This window comes from Trachypithecus francoisi, unplaced genomic scaffold (genome assembly GCF_009764315.1).
Source record: "Trachypithecus francoisi isolate TF-2019V2 unplaced genomic scaffold, Tfra_2.0 Lachesis_group0, whole genome shotgun sequence".
In the NCBI taxonomy this organism is placed as follows: domain Eukaryota; kingdom Metazoa; phylum Chordata; class Mammalia; order Primates; family Cercopithecidae; genus Trachypithecus; species Trachypithecus francoisi.
In genome coordinates, this window is record NW_022681453.1 from 166,174,321 (window position 1) to 166,197,595 (window position 23,275).

A 23,275-nucleotide genomic window follows, 5' to 3' on the forward strand; every position below is an offset into this window, starting at 1 on the left:
CTGTACACACTGCCATTCCAATGATCTACCCATGTTGAGAGAAATGTCTCAGGATCAGGTGGACAAGCACCACTTCTCAGACTGCTGCTAACAGGACAAACTTTCAGTGGTCTGAGACAAAAAGGGGGTTAAGAGAAGGGATTATATATTCATTTTTAAATGAAACACAAATTATTCAACTTAAAAGATCATCTTTTATTCCGGGGTTGTCCTTACTTTTTCAGTGTTAAAATGTGATAATGACCAATGCTTCATTTTCTGTATCGTCCTCACTGGCCAAATAAAAAGTCAGAAAACCCAGTCAATCCCTAAACCTAAGGTTAGGGTAACAAACACTAAATCTACTATGTATATATGTAGGGTGGAAGACAAGCCCAGGCAGGAAATAAAGGAATAAAAAACTTTCAGAGGAAGTAGATACTTTTACATGTAACAGTGACTACTGGTCCAGTGAACAAGCGCAAGCAAAATGAAACCGCAAATTTCAGTATCTTACACAGAAAAGATTACAAGCACTGAGGCGGATGACAAATTTGACTTTTAAAATGAAAGCAGGCCAAGCGCGTGGCGTGATCCACCTGGCGTGATCCTGGTGGATCACGTCTGTAATCCCAGCATTTTGGGAGGCTAAGGCAGGCAGATCACTTGAGGTCAGGAGTTCGAGACCAGCCTGGCCAATATGGTGAAACCCCGTCTCTACTAAAAATACAAAAATTAGCCGGGCATGGCGGCGGGCACCTGTAATCCCAGCTCCTGAGGAGACTGAGGCAGGAGAATCGCTTGAATTTGGGAGATGGAGGTTGCAGTGAGCTGAGATCGTGCCACTGAACTCCAGTCTGGACAAGAGCGAAACTCCTTTTCAAAAAGAAAAAAGTAGGCCGAGCGCAGTGGCTCACACCTGTAATCCCAGCACCTTGGGAGGCCGAGGCAGACACATCACTTGAGGTCGGGAGGTCGATACCAGCCTGACCAACATGGTGAAACTCCTCCATCTCTACTAAAAAAAAAAAAAAAAAAACCACACAAAATAAAATTAGTCGGGAGTGGCGGCAGGCGGCTATAATCCCGGCTACCTGGGAGGCTGAGGCAGGAGAACTGTTTGAAGCCAGGAGGGAAAGGTGGCAGTGAGCCAACATCGCACCACTGCACCACTGCCCCACTGCACTCCATCCTGGGCAACAGAGCGAGAGTCCATCTCAAAAAAAAAAGAGTCAAGTTATGTAAAGCACTTAGAACAGTGTCCAGCACTTAGTAAGTGCTTCAGAAGTACTGTCATAAATATCAAAGGACTGGAATGAAAATTATAAAAATTCTGGTACTAAAAACTTCCACAGAGTTATTTAGAAGTACAACTTCTGCTCAGTCATCATTGGAGTATAAATAAAAAGAAAAGTACAACCAATTTTCCATAAAGTGCATGAAATTCTGTGTGACATTTCTAGACTTTTTAATTTAAATGAGAAAAAATTACATTAGAAAAAACCTGAATCCAGTTAGAACACCCACTGTAAGACTCTCGATTGTTTGCATATTTGCTTCCAAAGCTCAGGAATGCACTACTCAACTGAGGCCGCATTTGAGAGCACACACCCAATACTTCACCAACGAAAGAAACTTTCATCTCAGCTGTACACTCAGAGACCAGGATTCCTCGCCTATATGTTGATAAAACCCAACGACGCATAGCTGAGCAAGTCTTTCACCTAATAGCACACCAAGCTTCTACTGGAAAATTCACACACCAAGTGATGCAGTCACCACACAGCATACAGACACAGTATTTGCACTCTTTCTGTCCCCTCCCCTGGGATCCAGACTCAGCCTGCTCACTCTGAAAGCTTTCTCAGTTCATCCTGCCATTTGCCCCTTCTCCCAAGCCACCTCTACACCCGGGGGTGAATTATTAAAAAGAACATGTTTATTGATAAATACATCACTTTATTTATTTGCACGCAAGTTATCCACTTCCTTGCTACTCAAAGATAGTCCCTTGTCCAGCAGCACGTTATTAGAAATGTACAATATCAAAACGTACCATAGGCCTACTGAACCAGAAAATGCATTTTTAATAAAAGCCCCAAGAGATTCCTACCCACATTGAGTGTTCTGTGATACTGCAGATAGCTGTACAAATTAAAAATTCTCAAGTTTACAAATGAATTCAGAGATATGGTATGAAAAGTACCAAGACACAGAATCTCAAAACCCCAGAGAAAACCCAATATATAAATGAATTTCTTTGCCACCGATAGCAAAGGCTTATTTTTCAACAATACCTGTATTTATTGCTTCCTGCTTTAAGTATTTCGTACAAGAGCACAACACTTACAAAGGTTTACAAAAGAATTACTGGGTCTAGAAATTCCAGTGCAATCTGCTCCAAACGTGTGAAACCTGCATGTTAAAATCTTAGGATTTTGTCCAATTCAGAGTTGACAAATGAACTCTTTCCAGAAAGTTATTATTCAAACAAACAAAAAAAAATCTACAGGATGTTAACTTTAAACACAGATTATACAATTCCTGTAACTAAAACGAGTAACTAGTATCGAACAAATTCTAGGTCACTTGTAGAATCGAATCTTGTATTGAAGGTCTGTGTCTGTTTTTCCAGGAAAAGTCGGGGTGGGGACCGGGATTTGCCCTCCCTGCGAAGTTTTTGTTTTTTTGGTTTTTTTTTTTCTCTCATCCTGAAAGACCTCACTTTCTAACGTGTGAATAAGCTTAAGTCGTACTAAATCCAGGTCACAATTCCTTTCCTCAAAAGTGAAGTTAAGACTTCTCTCTTCTAAACACTGTATTTTTTAAGGTTTGAGCATTCCGTGCCCGCTTCGCTTCCGGCCAGGGAGGGAAGCTTGCGTCCCGGGGCCCAAAGGAACAGGGAAATTTATCAAGTAGGAAGTTGAGCACTAGTCCAGCCGCCAGGCCCTGCCTTTACTGCAGCTGGCCTTCCAGTCTAGACCCCGACCTCCTGGGGCAGGGAAGGCAAGTAGGCGACAAGCAGCTACCTCGCCCAGCTCGCCATGCCCGCCCGGGAGCTGACGGGTCCACCCCTCCCGCCATCCACCCCCGACGCTGACTCCCAGGCGCACAAACGGGGGGCGGTGCGGCAACCGGCCCGCCGCGGCGGCGGCATCCTCAGGCCCTCCCGTGAGGCGGCGGCGGCGGCTGCAGCAGCGGCGCGAGGGGAGGCGAAACGCGTCCTGAGGCTGAGTGGGAGGCCGGGGCGGGAGCGACTGGATGTGGGGCTGCACTGGAGGAAGGCGGAGGCGTTCAGAGGGCTTGGGCTTTTTTACGGTCATCATCATTATTTTGTTTTACCTGTGGCGCAGAAGAGCTCCCCAGCTCCTATTCCCTGAATCCTCCTCCTCCTCCCCTCCTCTTTCTCTCTCTCTCTCTCCCTCAGTCTGCCAGGCGCTCGCGGAAGCGGCCGGGCCCGGCCCGACCTGAAAGAGAACGGGGCGGGAGGGGGTGGCGGCGGTGACCAGCGGCCACGTGACCACGCTCGCGCCGTAACGGCGGCCGCCTCCTGCCGCGCGCCCTCCTCGCGCTCCACCTCTAATAACCCCGCAGCCCGCGCGCCTGGGAAGCTCATGCGCAGGCGCCCGCCCGGGACCTGAAGTCTGCGCGCGAGCGCAACGCGCTCGCTCTCGGATCCGGGTTTCTGGGGCCCGCGAGGCGCGAGACGCGAGTAGGTGGAGAGTGAGCCGCGGGCAGAGCTCTCCTTGGCTGAGCCGGCAGGCTACTGAGCGCATGCGCCTGAGCGCTTTTACCTCTCCTTTCTCTCCCTGGTTCCAACCGGTGCGCGGCTGGAGGCTGGGAACCACCTCCTGGGTCTTAGTCAGAGGTTCATATCCACCAACTACCTTCCCAGGATTGGACTGAGAAAGGGAGCAGAGGGTCCCAGGGACTCTCCTGAGATCCTGGCTGTCCTGCCAAGGAATTTATATTTCCTTGTCACAGGTAAATGGCCTTCCATTCCACATTTTTCTGTAACTGAGTAGGCTTCTAACTCAGCTCATCTGTCACTTTCTCCGTGAAACTTACCCCTCTCTACTTTAGAGGAGTCACTAGCACTTTGTGCAGACCTACCTTGTAGTACAACCCATAGAAAGATAAAGGTTAGGAGTTATATTTTCATAAACCCACAATACTAGACTGTGGCTTCTGTCTTGGACAGGGTCTTGAGTGTTGTATCTCCCTAAAGGTCAGAACACAGGTAATGTCTAAAACGTTGTATCGTTGCCCTTGGCCTCTGCATAATCATGATTTAAGATCCCCTTTAACTCAAGCACGTGGGAAACTGGTGTTTGTTTCCCCAATATGAAAGCCTTTAAATCGTAATGCTAATTAGAGTGGTAAATGCTTCACTTAGTAAAAGAGATTTATGGTATTTTATTAGCTTATCTTCACAAAGAACTCCAACGAAGATTGATACTGTTTAGTCCAGAAAAGGAAACCAAGTCAGAGAAACGTCAGATTTCTGAAGGTTATCTAGCTTCAGAGGAAGGTGCCTGTGTGAGAGACATTTGTTTGTGGACAAACACCCCACTTCACACGGGGATCCCTCTTTTTCTGTTGCCCCTCTTTCTGTTGCAGAAACTGAACACGTTAAGTTAGTGCCTGTGGCCAGATTTAATCAGGCCAGATTTATTTATTTATCAAATAAATAAAATGTAAAAGCTCCCTAATTGGGAGTTCTGGCTAGACCATTCACCATCACTGTTAGACTGGTGAATACTGAGATGACAGTCAAGAAATGGGACTAGCAACAAAATGACAGAAAATCCTGGGATGAATGTATATGAAGAAATAGGATTAACAGGGGCTTGTGAGAAACTAGGAAAATGACAACCCTCAAGATTCCATTCTCATATATTTGCAAAGTTGATGGACTCTTTTCTGCATTTACCACTGTATACACCCATGGAGTGATCCCACCTCATAGTTTCAGCTACCGCGTAGGTTATGCTAATGGCATCCCATTCTAAATATTCAGCCCAACATTCAGACACTGTGGTAGATTATTTTCTTATGGCCCATAATTAACTATGTCTCCCAATATTCATGCCCATGTATAGTCCTCTCCCTTTGAGTCTGGGCCGGACCTGTCACCTGCCTTAAACAATCAAATACGGCAAAAATTACTCTGTCACTTCTAGGCCTAGGCCTTAAAAGGCTTTGCAGGGCTGGGCGCGGTGGCTCACGCCTGTAATCCCAGCACTTTGGGAGGCCGAGGCAGGCGGATCACAAGGTCAGGAGATCGAGACCATCCTGGCTAACACAGGGAAACCCCGTATCTACTAAATTTACAAAAAAGTAGCCAGGCGTGGTGGCACACATCTGTAGTCCCAGCTACTCAGAAGGCTGAGGCAGGAGAATGGCGTGAACCCAGGAGGCAGAGCTTGCAGTGAGCCGAGATCGCGCCACTGCACTCCAGCCTGGACCACAGAGTGAGACTCTGTCTCAAAAAAAAAAAAGGCACTGCAGTGACAACTTTTGAACTTTACCAGAGACTCATGGGAAACAGAAATAGTTAAGAAATTCCGCCACATTTTTGTGTTCTGAGAAACAGTTTACCACAGAGACCAATCCTCCATATTACTTACATTTTGAGACTCCTTGTCTACTTTCTCTGATAAAACTAGTAGATGACCTGTGACAAGACCAAACACATACCTTTCCTTTTTTCCTGAACCTGTGGGGAAGGTCAGTCACCTTTCAGCTTCCTGTTTGTCTCATGAATGATTAGGATTAGAACTACTTTTTCCCCCTTGAAATTAGGTAGAGATAAACATTTCCTAGCTGAGAATTCTCTGATTACAAAAATCATCCCAACTGTAATAATCTTACCTGTAACCTGTCTACGCCTCCCTGTGAAAGTATAAGGCAGCCAGGCGTAGTGGTATACTGTACTCCCTGTCCTCCCAGCTACTCAGGAGATTCAGGTGGGAAAATTGCTTGAGCCCAGGAGTTTGAGAACAGCCTAGACAACAGCAAAACGATGCTCTAAAATAATAATTAAGGTATAGGGCAAAACCACCCTGCGGAGACACTCTGATCTTCAAATCTGAAGTACTCTCCCTAATGTAATTGCCTGAATGAAGTCTATTTCCTCACCTGTTTGGTTTTTAACTTTGACAGCAGCTATCATTTTTGCCATTTGTGGGAAGCACTGTGTAAGAAATCCAACTATTCTGAAACTACCACACTGTGAAGAGTCTAACCAAGCCACCTGGAGAGACCAAATGGAAGAAAACTAAGGCCCCTGGCCAACAGCCCCAGCTGTGCTCCTACTGGCCAGTCAGCACCAGCCTGCCCTGCATGTGACTGAGACAGTCTTGGACGTGGATTTTCCAGCCCTGCTCAAGCTGCCGCAGCTGACACCACATGGAACAGAGATGAGCTTTTCTCCCCAGTGCCCAAATAGCAGAATTGTGGGAAAATAAATAAAACAGTTGTTGTGTTGGCCGGGCGCGGTGGCTCAAGCCTGTAATCCCAGCACTTTGGGAGGCCGAGACGGGCGGATCACGAGGTCAGGAGATCGAGACCATCCTGGCTAACACGGTGAAACCCCGTCTCTACTAAAAATACAAAAACTAGTCGGGCGAGGTGGCGGGCGCCTGTAGTCCCAGCTACTCGGGAGGCTGAGGCAGGAGAATGGCGTAAACCTGGGAGGCGGAGCTTGCAGTGAGCTGAGATCCGGCCACTGCACTCCAGTCCGGGCGACAGAGCGAGACTCCGCCTCAAAAAAAAAAAAAAAAACAGTTGTTGTGTTAAGCCACTAAGTTTTGCTGTGGTTGGTTAGATATCATTAAATAACCAGAATAGACCTATATATTCAGCTGCCTGCTAGAGATGTGTCTCAAGTCGTCTCACAGGTACTTCAAACTCAATCTACTTGAGTTTTTCAAATACGCTTCAAACCTGACCTTTTTCCTGTGTCCTTTCCCCCATACCCTCTGCTGGTTGTGCATTTATTCCCCTAGTTCCCGAAGCAGAAAACCTGGGAGTGTCCCTTTACTCCTTACCCTGCAATATTCAGTCACCAAGTAATCAGCTTTCTTCTCCAGTCCCCAAAACAATTCTCACCTCAGATCCTCATCATCTCTGTCCTTGACTATGAGGATTAATCAAGTTCTTCCACATTGCAAAGAAAAGTCACTCAGGCATCCAGACTACCTTAGAGGTTTATTATCAGGCAAGAAGTAAGGAGATGTCGGAAAACAGCCCAGTCATCTCCCATGACCTGCATCCTGATGGTTCCCAGACTAGGAAGCTCAGGTGGCATCATAAAGAGCCACAGCAATGACCCCATCCTTTAGTCTACAACAGTAGCTGTAAGGATCCAGCTTCTCTCAGGCTTCTCATGTTCTTACTTCCCAAGAGACAATCTGAGGGACTTGTTAGTCCCCAGTCAATACAGAGCACCCCGACAAGGCAGAGAGTGGCCTGCAATCTAATTTAGGAAAAAGAAACAAAAGTAATAAAGCTGATGATTAATAACTCCTTACAATACAAACTTTGTATAAAAATACATTTTGAGTTTTGTTAATTATAATAGAATTCGAGTTTAAGGTAGAAAAATTAAATGTGAACTAACTTAAGCATTAAACAAATAATTGTGGCTGGGCGCAGTGGCTCACGCCTGTAATTCCAGCACTTTGGGAGGCCGAGGCGGTCAGATCACGAGGTCAGGAGATCGAAACCATCCTGGATAACACGTGAAACCCCATCTCTACTAAATACAAAAAAAAAAAATTAGCCGGGCATGGTGGCGGGTGCCTGTAGTCCCAGCTACCCAGGAGGCTGAAGCAGAAGAATGGTGTGAACCCAGGAGGCGGAGCTTGCAGTGAGCCGAGATCACACTGCTGCACTCCAGCCTGGGCGACAGAGTGAGACTCTATCACAAAATAAATAAATAAATAAATAAATAATAAAAATTGTGACACTTGGTATTGCAGCAAGTGTGTGCTTGCTGATTCTCTGCTTCAGCATCTATGTACATTCTCTATCTTGGGACATGGCAGAAAATGAAGCAGAAAATAATGCAAATGTTCTCAAAGTCTCTTGGGAAGGATTGGTTCTCTCCTAGGCCTCTGCCCATGTGGACATTCAGCCTGAGACTACTCTGGTCAGGCCACCAACCACATACCTTCTCCTGGCTCTTTTCTCCTCTACTCCATTCAACTCACCCAGTTAAATTGGCCATCATTAGATCCTGAAATTGCTATGGTGGAATAGACTGACATGATAATAAGATGTACAGCCTACAGTATGGGATTGTCCAGTGGGAAGTGAAAGGGTTGTGATAAGCATGTGTGGAGCTGGCATGCTATCCTCTGCATCATCCATGGAAATGCCCGACTCAGATCTGCTGCAAGAAGCGTAGTTGACTTTCAGCCTCAGCAGCTGCCCCACTGGATCCACTACCAAGTTCACGCTGAGGCCACACTTCTCCTGGGCCAGTCCCACTCAATGATTGATTGCGGCAGGGGTATTAGTGAAGGCCGAAGGAGGATCCCTCTAACAGGCAGCTTTGGCTCAAGGATTTCCCAGTGGCATGGCCAAAACTTTCTTGGTACTGTGCCACAGTCTAAAGCTCTTCTTAACAACTCTTCTGTCCTTTCCCCTTAGCTTTCCCAGGTTACAGACCTGCACTGTGGTCTGAAGTCTTCACCTCTGCCCACACACACAGTTCAGCTCCTGCTTTTTTTCCCTTTATTGATGTTCTCTCAATAAAGCTTTTGTACACCAAAAGCTTTGATGTAAATGAAAAGGAAGTCCCAGAATGGGGTTTCAGTTCAGGTCCTCTGAGAAGCAAACACCACGATGGGACTTACAAAATGAACTGAAACACAACCCCATTCTAGGACTTCCTTTTTCATCCTCAGACCGTAGCTACAGGTCACAGTTATTAGTAATATCAAGACATCTAAATTCTTTTAATTCTTTTGGGTTTTGGGTTTTGAAGAACGTTTCATCCCCTAGAGGCATCTGTTAAAATGCAGCTAACCCTAGATAGAGATAACAACAAGCTGAAGCATTTCACTGTTAAGAAAATAAGAAAGGTCAAGCACAGTGGCTCATGCCTGTAATCCCAGCACTTTGGGAAGCTGAGGTGGGTGGGTTGCATGAGCTCAGGAGTCCAAGACCAGTCTGGGCAACATGGCAAAACCCTACCTCTACAAAACACACACAAAAAACTAGCTGGGCATAGTGGCACACACCTGAAGTCCCAGCTATTCAGGAGACTAAGGTGGGAGGATCACTTGAGCCCAGCAGGTCGATGCTGCAGTGAAACCTTGTCTCAAAAAAAATTAATTAAAAAAAAAATAAGAGGCCGGGCGCGGTGGCTCAAGCCTGTAATCCCAGCACTTTGGGAGGCCGAGGCGGGCGGATCACGAGGTCAGGAGATCGAGACCCTCCTGTCTAACACGGTGAAACCCAGTCTCTACTAAAAATACAAAAAACTAGCCGGGCGCGGTGGCGGGCGCCTGTAGTCCCAGCTACTCGGAGGCTGAGGCGGGAGAATGGCGGGAACCCGGGAGGCGGAGCTTGCAGTGAGCCGAGATCGCGCCACTGCACTCCAGCCTGGGCGACACAGCGAGACTCCGTCTCAAAAAAAAAAAAAAGAAAGATTGTTTGAGTTATTCTGACTGCAAAAATGATTAATATTGTGATAAATATTGTGAGGCTAACAATAAAAGTTTTGTGGGGTAATATGGCCATTTTGATACCCCACACACCATTCTGTGTTTCTTTTTTTTGAGACAGAGTTTTACTCTTTTTGCCCAGGCTGGCATGCAATGGCACTATCTCGGCTCACTGCAACCTCCACCTCCTGGGTTCAAGCAATTCTCCTGCCTTAGCCTCCCATGTAGCTGGGATTACAGGTGCCTGCCACCACGCCTGGCTAATTTTTTGTATTTTTAGTAGAGACAGGGTTTCACCATGTTGGCCAGGATAGTCTCGATCTCTTGACCTCGTGATCCACCCACCTCAGCCTCCCAAAGTGCTTGGATTACAGGTGTGAGCCACTGCGCCCGGCCATACCATTCTGTGTTTCTGGAGCAGATAGTTTGGGAGTTATTTGTCCAGCTCATAACAAGAACTATCATCCCAGCACTTTGGGAGGCCGAGGTGGGCGGATCACCTGAGGTCAGGAGTTCGAGACCAGCCTGACCAACATGGAGAAACCCCGCCTCTCCTAAAAATACAAAATTAGCTGGGCGTGGTGGCGCATGCCTGTAATCTCAGCTACTCGGGAGGCTGAGGCAGGAGAATCACTTGAACTCAGGAGGCAAAAGTTGCAGTGAGCCAAGATAGCGTCATTGCACTCCAGCCTGGGCAACAAGAGCAAAACTCTGTCTTAAAAAAAAAAAAAGAACTATCAACCACTATCCCTCAATCAATTCTCCTTTCTCTCCACTCCCAATCCTCTATCAATAACCTAAAACAAACTGAGGCCAATCAGCTTCTCTTCTGAAATAATGGAGAATTGGGATTATAAGGGAGCTAGTGAGTCTTTGTGTGTGGCTGGACCTGTAACAACCACCCAACAGAGTAGGCCATTTCATAAGTCAACCAGGAGAAGAGAAACCACTTCAACTATTTACAACAGTTGAATTCCAGTACAGGGAATGAGTTAACAGGTGATGGAAGAGCTATTCCTGCTACCAAGAACACAGATATAGTGGTGACTCAGTTTCGAATGTGCAGAGCAGCAAACATGCAATGGGGGAGATTTTCCAGAGATGAGCAACAGCAGGAGGGAACTCAACTACCCCTCAGCTGACAAGACACAGGAAGCGATCACGTTAATGGGGCCCCAGGGCTGGGGTCATCCTGTGGTACATACAGAGTGTTGTTATGCAGAGAGAACTACTTAGGGCATCTTTCCTCAGGAGGTGACTATATGCATAGCAGAGACATGCAAGGGGCACCTCCTCTGCTTACCCTCCCACCAACAACCACAAGGAATAGGAGTCTGTTTCCTAAAGAAGGATCATGGCTATTTGGCAGAGCAGGGAGAGATACTTAGCAGACAAAACAATATTTGTTCACTCCATTCCTTGTGTTAGTTACCCAGCACATGTATGTATCATTCTTCTCATCCATAATTTCAAAACTCTTTCACCGAATAAACTAACCTTGTAAGTAAAGAGTATGAGGCACGCAACCAATTGATCGGTGATATTAGGGAGTGGCTGTAAAGTCATTTTAAATCTCATCCTAGTCATGGAAAATGAAAGTGAAATTATTCTTCAGAGAGTCTGCCCTCAAAATGCTAAAACCAGAAATTGATTTGTATGTAGTGTCTGTATACCTATGTGTGATAGACGGCTCACTCCTCCTCCTTTCCAAATCTATTTTTCTCTTCTTCCCTACGCTTCCATACACAAGTTTCGTGCCCTACACTGCCTCTCTTTCTCTATTCCTGCTACTGGGAACACAGATATAGTTGTGACACAGGTTCCAATGTGCAGAGCCTAGCAGAGCAACCAGATTGGAGGAAACTGCGTCCCTGTATTGCTTGGTAAAGTACTGATTATCCAACCCAGACTGCCTCACTATACATTTAAATTAGAGAGAAATAAACTTCTACCTTATTTAAGCCACTGAATTTTTTCTGTCTTGCTTTAAAGCTGCATACTCTACCTAATACAATATATAAGGTATTAGGTATTATAACTTAGTTAACAGAATACAATCCCATATATATATGTTAACTTAGTTAACAGAATATAATCCCATATATATATGATTGTATTCTGTTAACTAAGTTATTAGGCAGAGAATCTCATGAAAGCCTATCTAGATCAATTTAACAATCATAAATAAATTAATTCATTTGCCTTTAAAGGATATGATGTCAATATTTATGGATACCTGGGAAATGTCAAATACCTTGATACTACAAGGCTCATGTTGGCACCACTATGCTTTTGATTAACACCAGTGCAACTGTGCTCAAAGTTGTCTTTAAAGATCACGGTGCAGACAGAAACATTAGGAGGGAGTATAAACTAAGAAGTTAAGTGCATAGACTCAGGAGTAGAATTGTCCAAGTTCAAATCCTGGCTCCCCTACTTGTTAATGATGTAACCTAAAGTGAGTTAATTAAGTTACTTAACCTCTGTGGCTCCAGTGCCATCTGTAAGATAGGGATAATAATAGTCCCTAACTTGTTACGTTGTTGTGAGCATTAACAGCATTAAATGAGAGAATCTCCTGTTAGCTATTTAGCACAAAGAAACCATTAAATTTATATATCTCTATATAAAATAATTATGCATGTATAGTGCTATATCAATAATTATAATACATTATTATTGATAAATTATTTGTTAATAATTCTTACTAATAACAATTAATAAGTATTATTATCTCTGAGTCTTCATCAGCAAAAGCAGTATGCAAGAAGAGCAGCTTATTCTACATATAACGATAATTATCGAAATTCAATGTTTGCACATACAAAATAGCAAATTCTGGACTTTATTTTGGATATCAAAAAGACAAAGGTATTTTTGCTATACTGCCCAAATGTCTCCTATGATATGCCCACTGGTATGCCTAAATAGCACAGCAGTAAAACTAATGTCTTAACTTTTGTTCTGAAAGCACCTTATTTCAAAACATTATCCTTCCTCTTTGATGGGAGATTATCAGTGTTGATTTTCAACAGTTTTGTGAAAGGATAATGGAGTTGTGATCACAATTAAGTATGTAAATTCATTTCCTTGCATCATTTGTTCTCTGTAATAGCATTTATTTCCATTGGGTTACTTATTCTTGGTCTGGTATGCACAGGTGTTTCCCTAATAAACATTTTTCAACATGATTTTATAGTGTTTCTTATGCCAGATGAGACTCCTACGTTTTTTCCAGGTACAGGCTTAAAATGTTGTGCCAAAAAAAACCTTAAATAAGCAACATGGGCTGGGCACGGTGGCTCATGTCTATAATCCCAGCACTTTGGGAGGCTGAGACAGGCGGACCACAAGGTCAAGAAATCAAGATCATCCTGGCCAACATGGTGAAACCCCATCTCTACTAAAAATACAAAAATTAGCTGGGCATGGTGGTGCATACCTGTAATCTCAGCTATTGGGGAGGCTGAGGCAGGAGAATCGCTTGAACCCAGGAGGCGGAGGTTGTAGTGAGCTGAGATCACGCCACTGCACTCCAGCCTGGCGACAGAACAAGACTCCATCTCAAAAAAAAAAAAAAAAGCTATGGCTTATTACATTTAATTCCACATCCCCGTTAGAGTGTTTGCCCCAATATGTTATAAGCAGCTGCTTAAATGCTTAAATGTCTGACATTCCATAGACTATGAGCCCCTTAAGGACAAGCAGTATTTCTTACTTGTCTCTGAATCCTCAGTGTTTTAAGAAGTGTGTTGCATTTGGTAGTATTGAGTAAATGTTTGAAACGAATAAAAGTGGCCGGGCGCGGTGGCTCAAGCCTGTAATCCCAGCACTTTGGGAGGCCGAGACGGGTGGATCACGAGGTCAGGAGATCGAGACCATCCTGGCTAACATGGTGAAACCCCGTCTCTACTAAAAATACAAAAACTAGCCGGGCGAGGTGGCAGGTGCCTGTAGTCCCAGCTACTAGGGAGGCTGAGGCAGGAGAATGGCGTAAACCCAGGAGGCGGAGCTTGCAGTGAGCTGAGATCCGGCCACTGCACTCCAGTCCGGGCGACAGAGCGAGACTCCGCCTCAAAAAAAAAAAAAAAAAAAAAAAAAAAGAAACGAATAAAAGTAAATAGCCAGGCACAGTGGCTCACGCCTGTAATCCCAGCACTTTGGGAGGCCGAGGCAGGCAGATGACCTGAGGTCAAGTGTTCAAGGCCAGCCTAGCTAACATGCTGAAACCCGTGTCTACTAAAAATACAAAAATTAGCCATGCGTGGTGGCAGGCGCCTGTAATTCCAGCTACTCGGGAAGCTGAGGCACAAGAATCACTTGAACCTGAGAGACGGAGGTTGCAGTGAGCCAAGATCATGCCACTGCACTCCAGCTTGGGCAACAGAGTGAGACAAGTCTCAAAAAAATAAAAAACAAAAAAAGTAAATACGTATCATATTATGGAAATATAGTTGCTTGTTCAAGTTGCTATAGTTGAACACATTATTTATATATTATAGCTGTTTAAAACAGTATGCATTTATAAACTCACAGTTTCTGTAGGTCAAGAGTCTGCACATGGCTTAACCAGGTTCTTTTCTTCAGGATCTCCCCATGCGTTTGCAATCAAGTAGCTGGCTGAGGCTGCAGTCTATCTCATGTCTTCACTGGGAAAAATATCTGCTTCCAGACTCACATGATTGATGGCAGAATTCAGTTCCTTGCCAGTTGTAGGATTGAGGACCTCAGTTTGTTGCTAGCTATCAGATGGAGGCTGCCCTCAGTTTCTTGTCACGTGGGCCTCACTACATAGCAGCTTGCTTCATCAAAACCAGCGAGAGAAAGCAAGTTTCCTAACAAGACAGACGTTACATCTTACATACTATAATCACAGAAGTGACATCCCACTTACCATACAATATACTATTTGTTAGAAGGAAGACACAGGTCCCTTCCACACTCAAGGGAGGGTATTATATGAGGATGTGTACCAGGAGGCAGAAATAAGTAAAGGCTATCCTAGAGTCTATCTACTGTAGACATGAGTACACATAAATAAGATATGAATACGTGGTCCACTTAAATTAAGAAACTTGGTTAGGCTCTCATGCTAATTCATGAGAATGTTCAAATGCTTGCTCACATGTGTTAGGGCTTCACGACATGATATAAGAGGAAGAGAGTCTATTCATCAAAGTCCTTAACAATCTGAATGGTTAAGTCACAACTCATCAACAGAAATAGTTAAAATCCTGAATCACCAGCCAGTTTTGTTAAGCTGAATGCCCACCTTGAAATCCTTTAAAAAGATGACTGAAATAAAACCATTGAAGATATGTAACATCTCTCTGCAAACCTGGAGAATTTACAGCAAAAATGTCTCAATTGGTCCTTGGCATGTTCCACTTGATTCCATCCATTTGAATAGACAGCCAAAAGCACTAAACATGCACACAGGTAGATAAATGCATGAGAATCAACAATGGGAAAGATATTGATTAGCTACTGTTGCAACAATGCTGCAAAACAGACAACCCCAATATCTCAATGACTTGCAAAAACAAACATTTATCTTTCTTGCTTAAGGATTACAGGTTGGCTGTGTTTCACATGATCTCACTTGAGCTTGACTGGGCCAAAGTAGGCTAGGCTGGACTCCAGGCTTTGGGTTGGGTTCAGGTCTGTTCCACATGTATTCTTCCTTCTGGGACTAGAAGCTACACACAGCATGTTCATGTTCTGCTCATGGCAAATGAGTGAAGTACAATGGGGCAAGCGGAAACATTCTAGGTCTCTTAAGGCTTTGACTGAAAATTGACACATTATCACTTCTGCCCACATTCTATTGTCTTAAACAAGTCACATGGTCAAACCCAATATCAATATGATGTGGTAATATATCTGCTTACTTTAGCGGGAAGCAATGCAAAATCCCATGACAGAGGACATGGTGAATAAAACTCCACTGTAGGGAGGGATTGAAGAATGCGGAAAAATGAACAAAGTCAAGCAAGCACATGTAGCCAGCTGTGCTGGTTGATCAAGCTTGTCAAGTTGCCTGTGACACCACAATGAGATCCCTGACTGCCACTATGAAAGAACAAGCTACAATATCATGTAACTGACGACACAGGTCATGCATTGGTACAGCTTCATGCTACTTTAGTATGCAATCCTCTATAAAATATAAAATCTACTTTATAGTAATGTAAGTAAGGTAAAGATTTTATAAGCACAGGGCCTTAAATAGTATGGTTCCCATGGCAAATATAACATAGCCTTTTGTGCCCGTATACTACAAAAACAGAAGTCCTAATGATAAACTGTAATGGGAAATCATGCATACTCAGGAATGAGGGTGATGAAAGGGTTATGAGTTCAATTAGAAAAAAATGACTTTGGAAATGTTATCTTGTGGACAAAGCCTCAAGTAACATATAGCATAATACAACTGAATGTTAATTAGTAACTGGAAAAGTAATTTTGTTTCATTTTAAAAGGCTACAATGTTGTAATCCAAATAAAAAGAAACACATTTACATATTTTCTTAGATATATAATATGGACAATGCTAATATTTTATTCCTGTGTTTGTGTTTCAATTTTCAATAGTTTTCTTTAACTGACAGTTGTTTGTTGGGATCTATTTCCTCACAAATGAGTTTGCCTCATGAGCCTGACAAACTGATATTTTTTCTGTTTACTTTTTTTTTTTTTTTTTTTAGATAGTGTTTCACTCTGTTGCTCAGGCTGGAGTGCAGTGGCACAATCTTGGCTCACTGCAACCTCCACCTGCTGGGTTCAGCCATTCTCCTGCCTCAGCCTCTTGAGTAACTGGGATCACAGGTGTGCACTACCATGCCCAACTAATTTTTGTGTGTTTTTAGTAGATATGGGGTTTCACCATGTTGGCCAGGCTGGTCTCGAACTCCCCACCTCAAATGATCTGCCTTCCTCTGCCTCCTAAAGTGCTGGGATTACAGGCATTAGTCACCACGTCTGGCCTTTTCTGTTTACCTTTTAACTCATCAAACCCTCTTATGATCATCTGTTTTCAGCTTAATAATTGTTTACCTGTTCAATTAAAATGGATTAATACAGAATAATTTGCAACTTAACATTTAATATGGGCCGGGCGCGATGGCTCAAGCCTGTTATCCCAGCACTTTGGGAGGCCGAGTCGGGCGGATCATGAGGTCAGGAGATCGAGACCATCCTGGCTAACAGGGTGAAACCCTGTCTCCACTAAAAAATACAAAAACTAGCTGGGCAAGGTGGTGGGCGCCTGTAGTCCCAGCTACTCGGGAGGCTGACGCAGGAGAATGGCATAAACCTGGGAGGTAGAGCTTGCAGTGAGCAGAGGTCTGTCCACTGCACTCCAGCCTGGGCAACAGAGCAAGACTCCGTCTCAAAAAAAAAAAAAAAACCATTTAATATGGCTATTTGAAGGACATTAGCTATTAGGATATCTTTAATTTATTAATTAAATCTATCTTACACATAAAAATATCAGAAGATGAAATACTATTCTATCAAAAATATGTAAAGGGCATAATGCTATTCGTTCAAATACAATGCCATTTTTTCCAAATTCTGTAGTGTTATGATAAGTGTCATATATTTAGTCAACACTCCCTGATATCCAATTATCAATTCATGTATGTATGCCTTAAGACATGAGCAGATGCATTTCTGAAAAACTAGAGTTTAATTCCATGTATCAGACTATTCTTTCATTTAACTTTCATACCTTATGTTAATATATTGAAGGTATAGCCCTAGGGCAAAAGCCTTTAAAAGTATATCTACAATCTGGGTTCACAAAGGAGCTGTCTAGGGATGTCTGATAGGCCACCTTCCAATGCCCCATTAAAGTGCCACAAAGATACAGAAAATGAGAAAAACTGGCATATGGTGCTGTGGACTTAAAATGAGAGAAAGCAAGTTGCTAAAGTCCAGGTGAAATTTCAACTAGCTGTTTTATTGATGATGATGGATGGAGAACATATTCTTTTTTTTTTTTTTTTTTTTTTTTTTTGAGACGGAGTCTTGCTCTTTCGCCCGGGCTGGAGTGCAGTCGCTGGATCTCAGCTCACTGCAAGCTCCGCCTCCCGGGTTTACCGCCATTCTCCTGCCTCAGCCTCCGGAGTAGCTGGGACTACAGGCGCCCGCCACCTCGCCCGGCTAGTTTTTTGTATTTTTAGTAGAGACGGGGTTTCACCGTGTTAGCCAGGATGGTCTCGATCTCCTGACCTCGTGATCCGCCCGTCTCGGCCTCCCAAAGTGCTGGGATTACAGGCTTGAGCCACCGCGCCCGGCCAAGAGAACATATTCTTAAACTACCATATATGAGTTTCTCCGTTCGAAACAATACAAGACAGAGGATGTCAACAACCCAGGAAAATATTTGGCACACTCTTATTGTCTGCATTTAACTCCAGTGTGTGGGTAGTTTACTGGCCATAAAACAAACATCAATAAGCCGGTAAGAGCTACAGTTCTATCATTCACCTTCCTTTTCTTGCATCCAATCTCATTAGCGTCAATCTCCCTGTGCATTCAGAGGCAACTCCCAGCATGCAACACAGCAGAAAGAGGAGTAAGTGAAGAGAGACAAGTTCAATCTTGGGATTCTTAGTAACCTAATGAAAAGTGCTATAAATAGGATAGAAACAAAAAGGGAATGAGGAAAACTGCCTGCTGGGTAAATAGATTTTGGTCATATGCTACACTCTTCATAAAAGAATTTCAAACTGCTAATTAAGAGAAACCAGCGTTGAGAGTGGGGGAAAAAACGCAACATCAGATCAGTAGACATATAATAATATCTTACAGCACCATTTCTCAATGGGAAATCTATTGGTTTTAGAGGGTAAGTGGTTTTCTTTCTTGTGTGGGACAGGTGAGTTTATAGGCCCAGAGGCACCTAATTCAGATAGTAGCTCCTGTGTTCCAGTTATTAATGTTGTATAACAAACCACCCCAAACTTACTGGAGTAGAACAACAATTCTCTTGTCAGGAATTAGGACACATTAAGTATGACTTGTCTCTTTACCTCATCTGGTCCTCAGCTAGGAAAACTCAAAGACTGAGGGAGTCAACTATTAGGGGCTGGAATCATCTAAATGCACCTTCAGTCACATGTCTGGCATATGGTCTGGAAGACTCAAAGACTGGGACTACCTATCAGAGCACCTCCATGAGGCCTCTCAATGTGGCTTCACTTGATCACAGCATGGTAGCCTTAGGGTAATCAGATTTATACAAGGTAGCCCAGGACTCTGAGTATGTGTGTTCAGGGAAAAGGGTGAAAGCTTCATGGGCTTTCCTGGCCTTACCTTGGAAATCATGCAACATTACTTCCACTGCATTCTATTGGTTACAAGTTAAAGTTCACCCTGATTTGAGGTTGAGGCAGATACACTTTTCAATAGGAAAAGTGTCAAGGGTAATATTGGGCCATCTTTAAAAATGAAAATCTGCATAACCTGTTACTGAGACAATCTGTATTCATTTCCCATGGCTGCCATAATAATTTACTACAAAGTTAACCACTTCCACAACATAAGTTATTATCTTCTTATTAAGTGGTCAAACATTTAACACTCATTTCACCAGGCTAACATCAGCATGTGGGCAGGCTGTGTTCCTTTCTGGAGGTTCTACGAGATAATCTGTTTCCTGCTCATTTGGGTTATTGGCAGAATTCTGTTCCTTGAGGTTGTAAAACCAAGGTCTTCACTTTCTTGCTGGCTGTTAGGAAAAGGCAATTCCCAGTTTCTAGACCCTACCCTCCCTACCACCTTGGCTTGTGGTGATCCTCCTCTCTCTCCAAAGTCAGCAACAGCAATTTGAATGCTGCTCATGTAACATTCCTCTGCCCCTTCTTCTATGATCAAATCTTTCTTCGACCACAGCCTGTAAAGCTGGAAGGTTCTCTACTTTGAAGGATTTGTGATTAGATTGGGTCCTACTGGGTAATGCTGGATAGTCTCTCCATTTCAAGGTTTATAACCTTAAACACGTTGGTAAAGTTTCTTTTGCCATTGAAAGTAACATTCATATGCGCCAGGATTCGAGAATGGTCATCTCTGTGGGGATAGGGGGCATTATTTTGCCTGCCAGGACCATACAACCTAAGCTACATACCCACATTTCAAAATCCTCCTTTTGGGAATGATATCATCCCTGGTTAATATGCACTGTATTAGAAACTCTGCACAGCAACTTGAACTTCATGTTTAGGTCTGAGAATTGTCGACACTTAATTCACTCTGTGTTCTGGCGAACACTGGGCTCAAACAACACTACTCTCCAAATTCCAAAACGGAGAGACAGAAAAAATTCTACTTAGGGGTCTAAGAAAAAATACTGTAGCATATGGGAACAGAAACACCACCTTTTAGTATTCAAAAGAAGATTATGGCTCTGGAAAAAAATCATGTCTAATAAACACATTAGAATGTTACAATCTACCTGCTCGAAATCCCCAAAATATGCCCAAGGACATGGCTTCTTTGTGAAGAGAACAGAAATGACAAGGCTGACATAAAGATAGCTATAAAAAGAAACATTGAAATGAGAAAGAGAAGGTAAGAAAGCCCCAAATACAAAGCCAAATTAAAAACTACATAGAAAGGAAGAAGGGAATAAAACGGCAAAATTGATGCTGCAAAATAATAAACCAACTATGTGGGGGGCAAACTTGAGAAAGTCTCCTAGAATACATTGTAATTAATTTAGGAATTTTCTTTGTTTGTTTGTTTTTGGAGACATGGTCTCACTCTGTCACCCAGGCTGGAGGGCAGTGGTGCCGTCATAGCTCACCGTAACATTGAACTCCTGGGCTCAACTGATCCTCCTGCCTCAGTCTCTCAGGTAGCTAGGCCAATAGGCATGCCACCATGCCTGGCTAAATTTTTTACTTTATTTTTTGTAGAGACAGTGTCTCATTATGTTGCCCTGGTTGGTCTCAAACTCCTAGTCTCAAGTGATCCTCTTACCTTGGCTTCCCAAAGCACTGAGATTACAGGTGTGAGCCACTAGGCCCAGACAAATTTAACAATGTTTTGATTGCAAGTTAACAGGAACGCTAACGCTATTCAGTCTATTCAATTAATCTTCCTTTGCCCTAAGACTGTTCAAGTGGGGTCTGCTACTTGTAACCAAACGAGTTCTGGTAGTTTGAATAATATAACAATTAAGGCTGATTTAATAAATATAACATTAGATTTTGTGCATCACAAATAGAAGTTGTGCATTTTCTATTTTTTTTTTTTTTGAGACGGAGTCTCGCTCTGTCACCCAGGCTGGAGTGCAGTGGCGCGATCTCGGCTCACTGCAAGCTCCGTCTCCTGGGTTTACGCCATTCTCCTGCCTCAGCCTCCGAGTAGCTGGGACTACAGGTGCTCGCCACTTCGCCCGGCTAGTTTTTTGTATTTTTTAGTACAGACGGCGTTTCACCGTGTTAGCCAGGATGGTCTCGATCTCCTGACCTCGTGATCCGCCCGCCTCGGCCTCCCAAAGTGCTGGGATTACAGGCTTGAGCCACCGCGCCCGGCCCAAAGTTGTGCATTTTCAAGTGTCCAGGAAATAATGTTCCATTTAACATGTTTTCCTTTTTATAAGAGGCAGATGGAATTAACTGACTCTGATGATTTTCATTTGAGCTTTACATGTATGCTTGTGCATTTTTATGTAAATGTATTATACTTTAGTACCCCTAAAGCCCACAGAAAACAAAAAGGAAAACAATTCAACCAGAAAAACTGGGACAAGACAGAAGTATACAATTGATAAAGATAAAAACAGAGGTTAATACATAAAACAAATGAAAGAATCGATAGATTCATGAGGTACTTTGAACAGAGATTAAATATAAGTAAATGAATCTTAGTTTTGAAAAAGTGGATGTAAGAGAAATTAGATGCAAATGTTTTATATATATGGAAACTTATCCAAATAACTTCATGAAACTAACATAACTTTGATACAAAACTTTAAAAATGCAAAACACAAGTTTACTTATGTAATAGGATCAAAACATCACCATGTTAATACAGTGAATTAATCAGTTATATTAAAATAACAATCTGTTATGATTTAGTTGTATTTAGGCTTGTAATGCGAAGATGTTTTAATATTAGGAAATCATATGTGCATATCATCAGGACAAACCAAAAAAATTCATTATCATCTCAGTATAGGCTGAAAAAGTTATTTAATAAAGTGAACATTTATTCCTGATAGAACCTCTTAGTAAAACAAGAATGAAATTATGTTTGCTTAATAACAATCTTAAACAATAGCCTAAATCTTTCTATTTTTCTTTTTTTGTAAGACAGAGTTTCTCTCTGTCACCTAGGCTGGAGTGCAGTGGTGCAATCTTGGCTCACTGCAACCTCCACCCCACTAGGTTCAAGCATTTCTCATGCCTGAGCCTCCTAAGTAGCTGGGATTACAGATGTGCACCACCACCCCAGACTAATTTTTGTATTTTTTTTTTTTTTCAGTAGAGACAGGGTTTCACAGTGTTGGCCAGGCCAGTTTCAAACTCCTGGCCTCATGTGATCTGCCTTCCTTGGCCTCCCAAAGTGCAAGGATTAGAAGCAGGAGCCACCATGCCCAGCCTAAATCATTCTTAATAATAAAATACTATAGTACTATTTCCCAAAATGTCATTGAACATTTTTGTTCATTTTAGGAATATTGGCTAAATTTGGTGGTGGTCAGTGCAAAGTCAGGGTGAGGTACAGAGAGTAAGTTAGGTTTTCATCGCACAGGACCCCAAGATAATTTAGGTGGATTAAAAAATTAAATGCAAAAATAGAAACGTTAAAAGATCAGAAGAATTAATCAATTAATTAATCTGTCCTGGGGAAGGACATTCTCAGCATAAAGACAGCTTCAGAAATCACATATTAATAGATTCAATTTCATTAAAATTTAAATCTTCTGTAAGTTATAAAGCATTTTTGTAAAAATAAGGGCAAATGCAAATTCAGAAAAGTATTTCCAACAAAATAACAAAAGGTTTATTTACTTAATCAACAAGGAACTCTCACAAACAAGTAAGAGAAATATGAATGCTCCAGTAGGAAAAACAAGAAAAAGGAACGCAATGACTCACAGAAGAAGTACAAAAGGACATTAAGCTTATGAAAATGCAAATTAAAACAAAACAAAAATACCATTCTTTTGGTCTCACCAATATGCAAAGACTAATAAAAGATAATACTGGTAAACATGTGTTGGACAAGCACTCTAACTATAAATTAGTTGCAAATTCCCAGTAACCTGGGGATACATACATTGAGCTACTTACATAAATTCACACCTTTAGATCCAATAATTCTATTTCCAGTTATCTATCCAAAAGAAGTAATTGGTGACATTTTGGTATCTCTTATCTAACAATCCGTATCATCCATATCAAATGTTCTCATTCAAACATTATCCAGCATTATGGTTTATGATTTAAAAAACTCTAGTCCTTATGCCTACTGGCACTTTTGAGTTTTTTATGCCATGATACTGCAGCAGTATTGAGAGATGATTTTATGGAAAATTGGGATAGTCTCCACGATCACAACTAAATAAAGAAAAAACAAGTAACCTGAAAAAAACAAAAACGTTC

At 42.7% G+C, this 23,275-nt stretch overlaps 1 protein-coding gene across 10 annotated transcripts in view; it reads right to left on the reverse strand.

The window, feature by feature from the left end:
* TBC1D5 (TBC1 domain family member 5) overlaps window positions 1-3,563 on the reverse strand; it is a 591,323-nt gene extending 587,760 nt beyond the window's left edge. For 4 of the 10 annotated variants that reach the window (XM_033212757.1, XM_033212754.1, XM_033212756.1 and 1 more), the window contains exon 1: window positions 3,322-3,558. The gene's annotated coding sequence lies outside the window, so the exon portion shown is untranslated. Of the gene's footprint in view, window positions 1-3,321 lie in introns of all 10 variants that reach the window. The other 6 variants (XM_033212761.1, XM_033212760.1, XM_033212755.1 and 3 more) reach the window with 4 other exon arrangements.
* Between the last annotated feature and the right edge of the window lie 19,712 nt (window positions 3,564-23,275).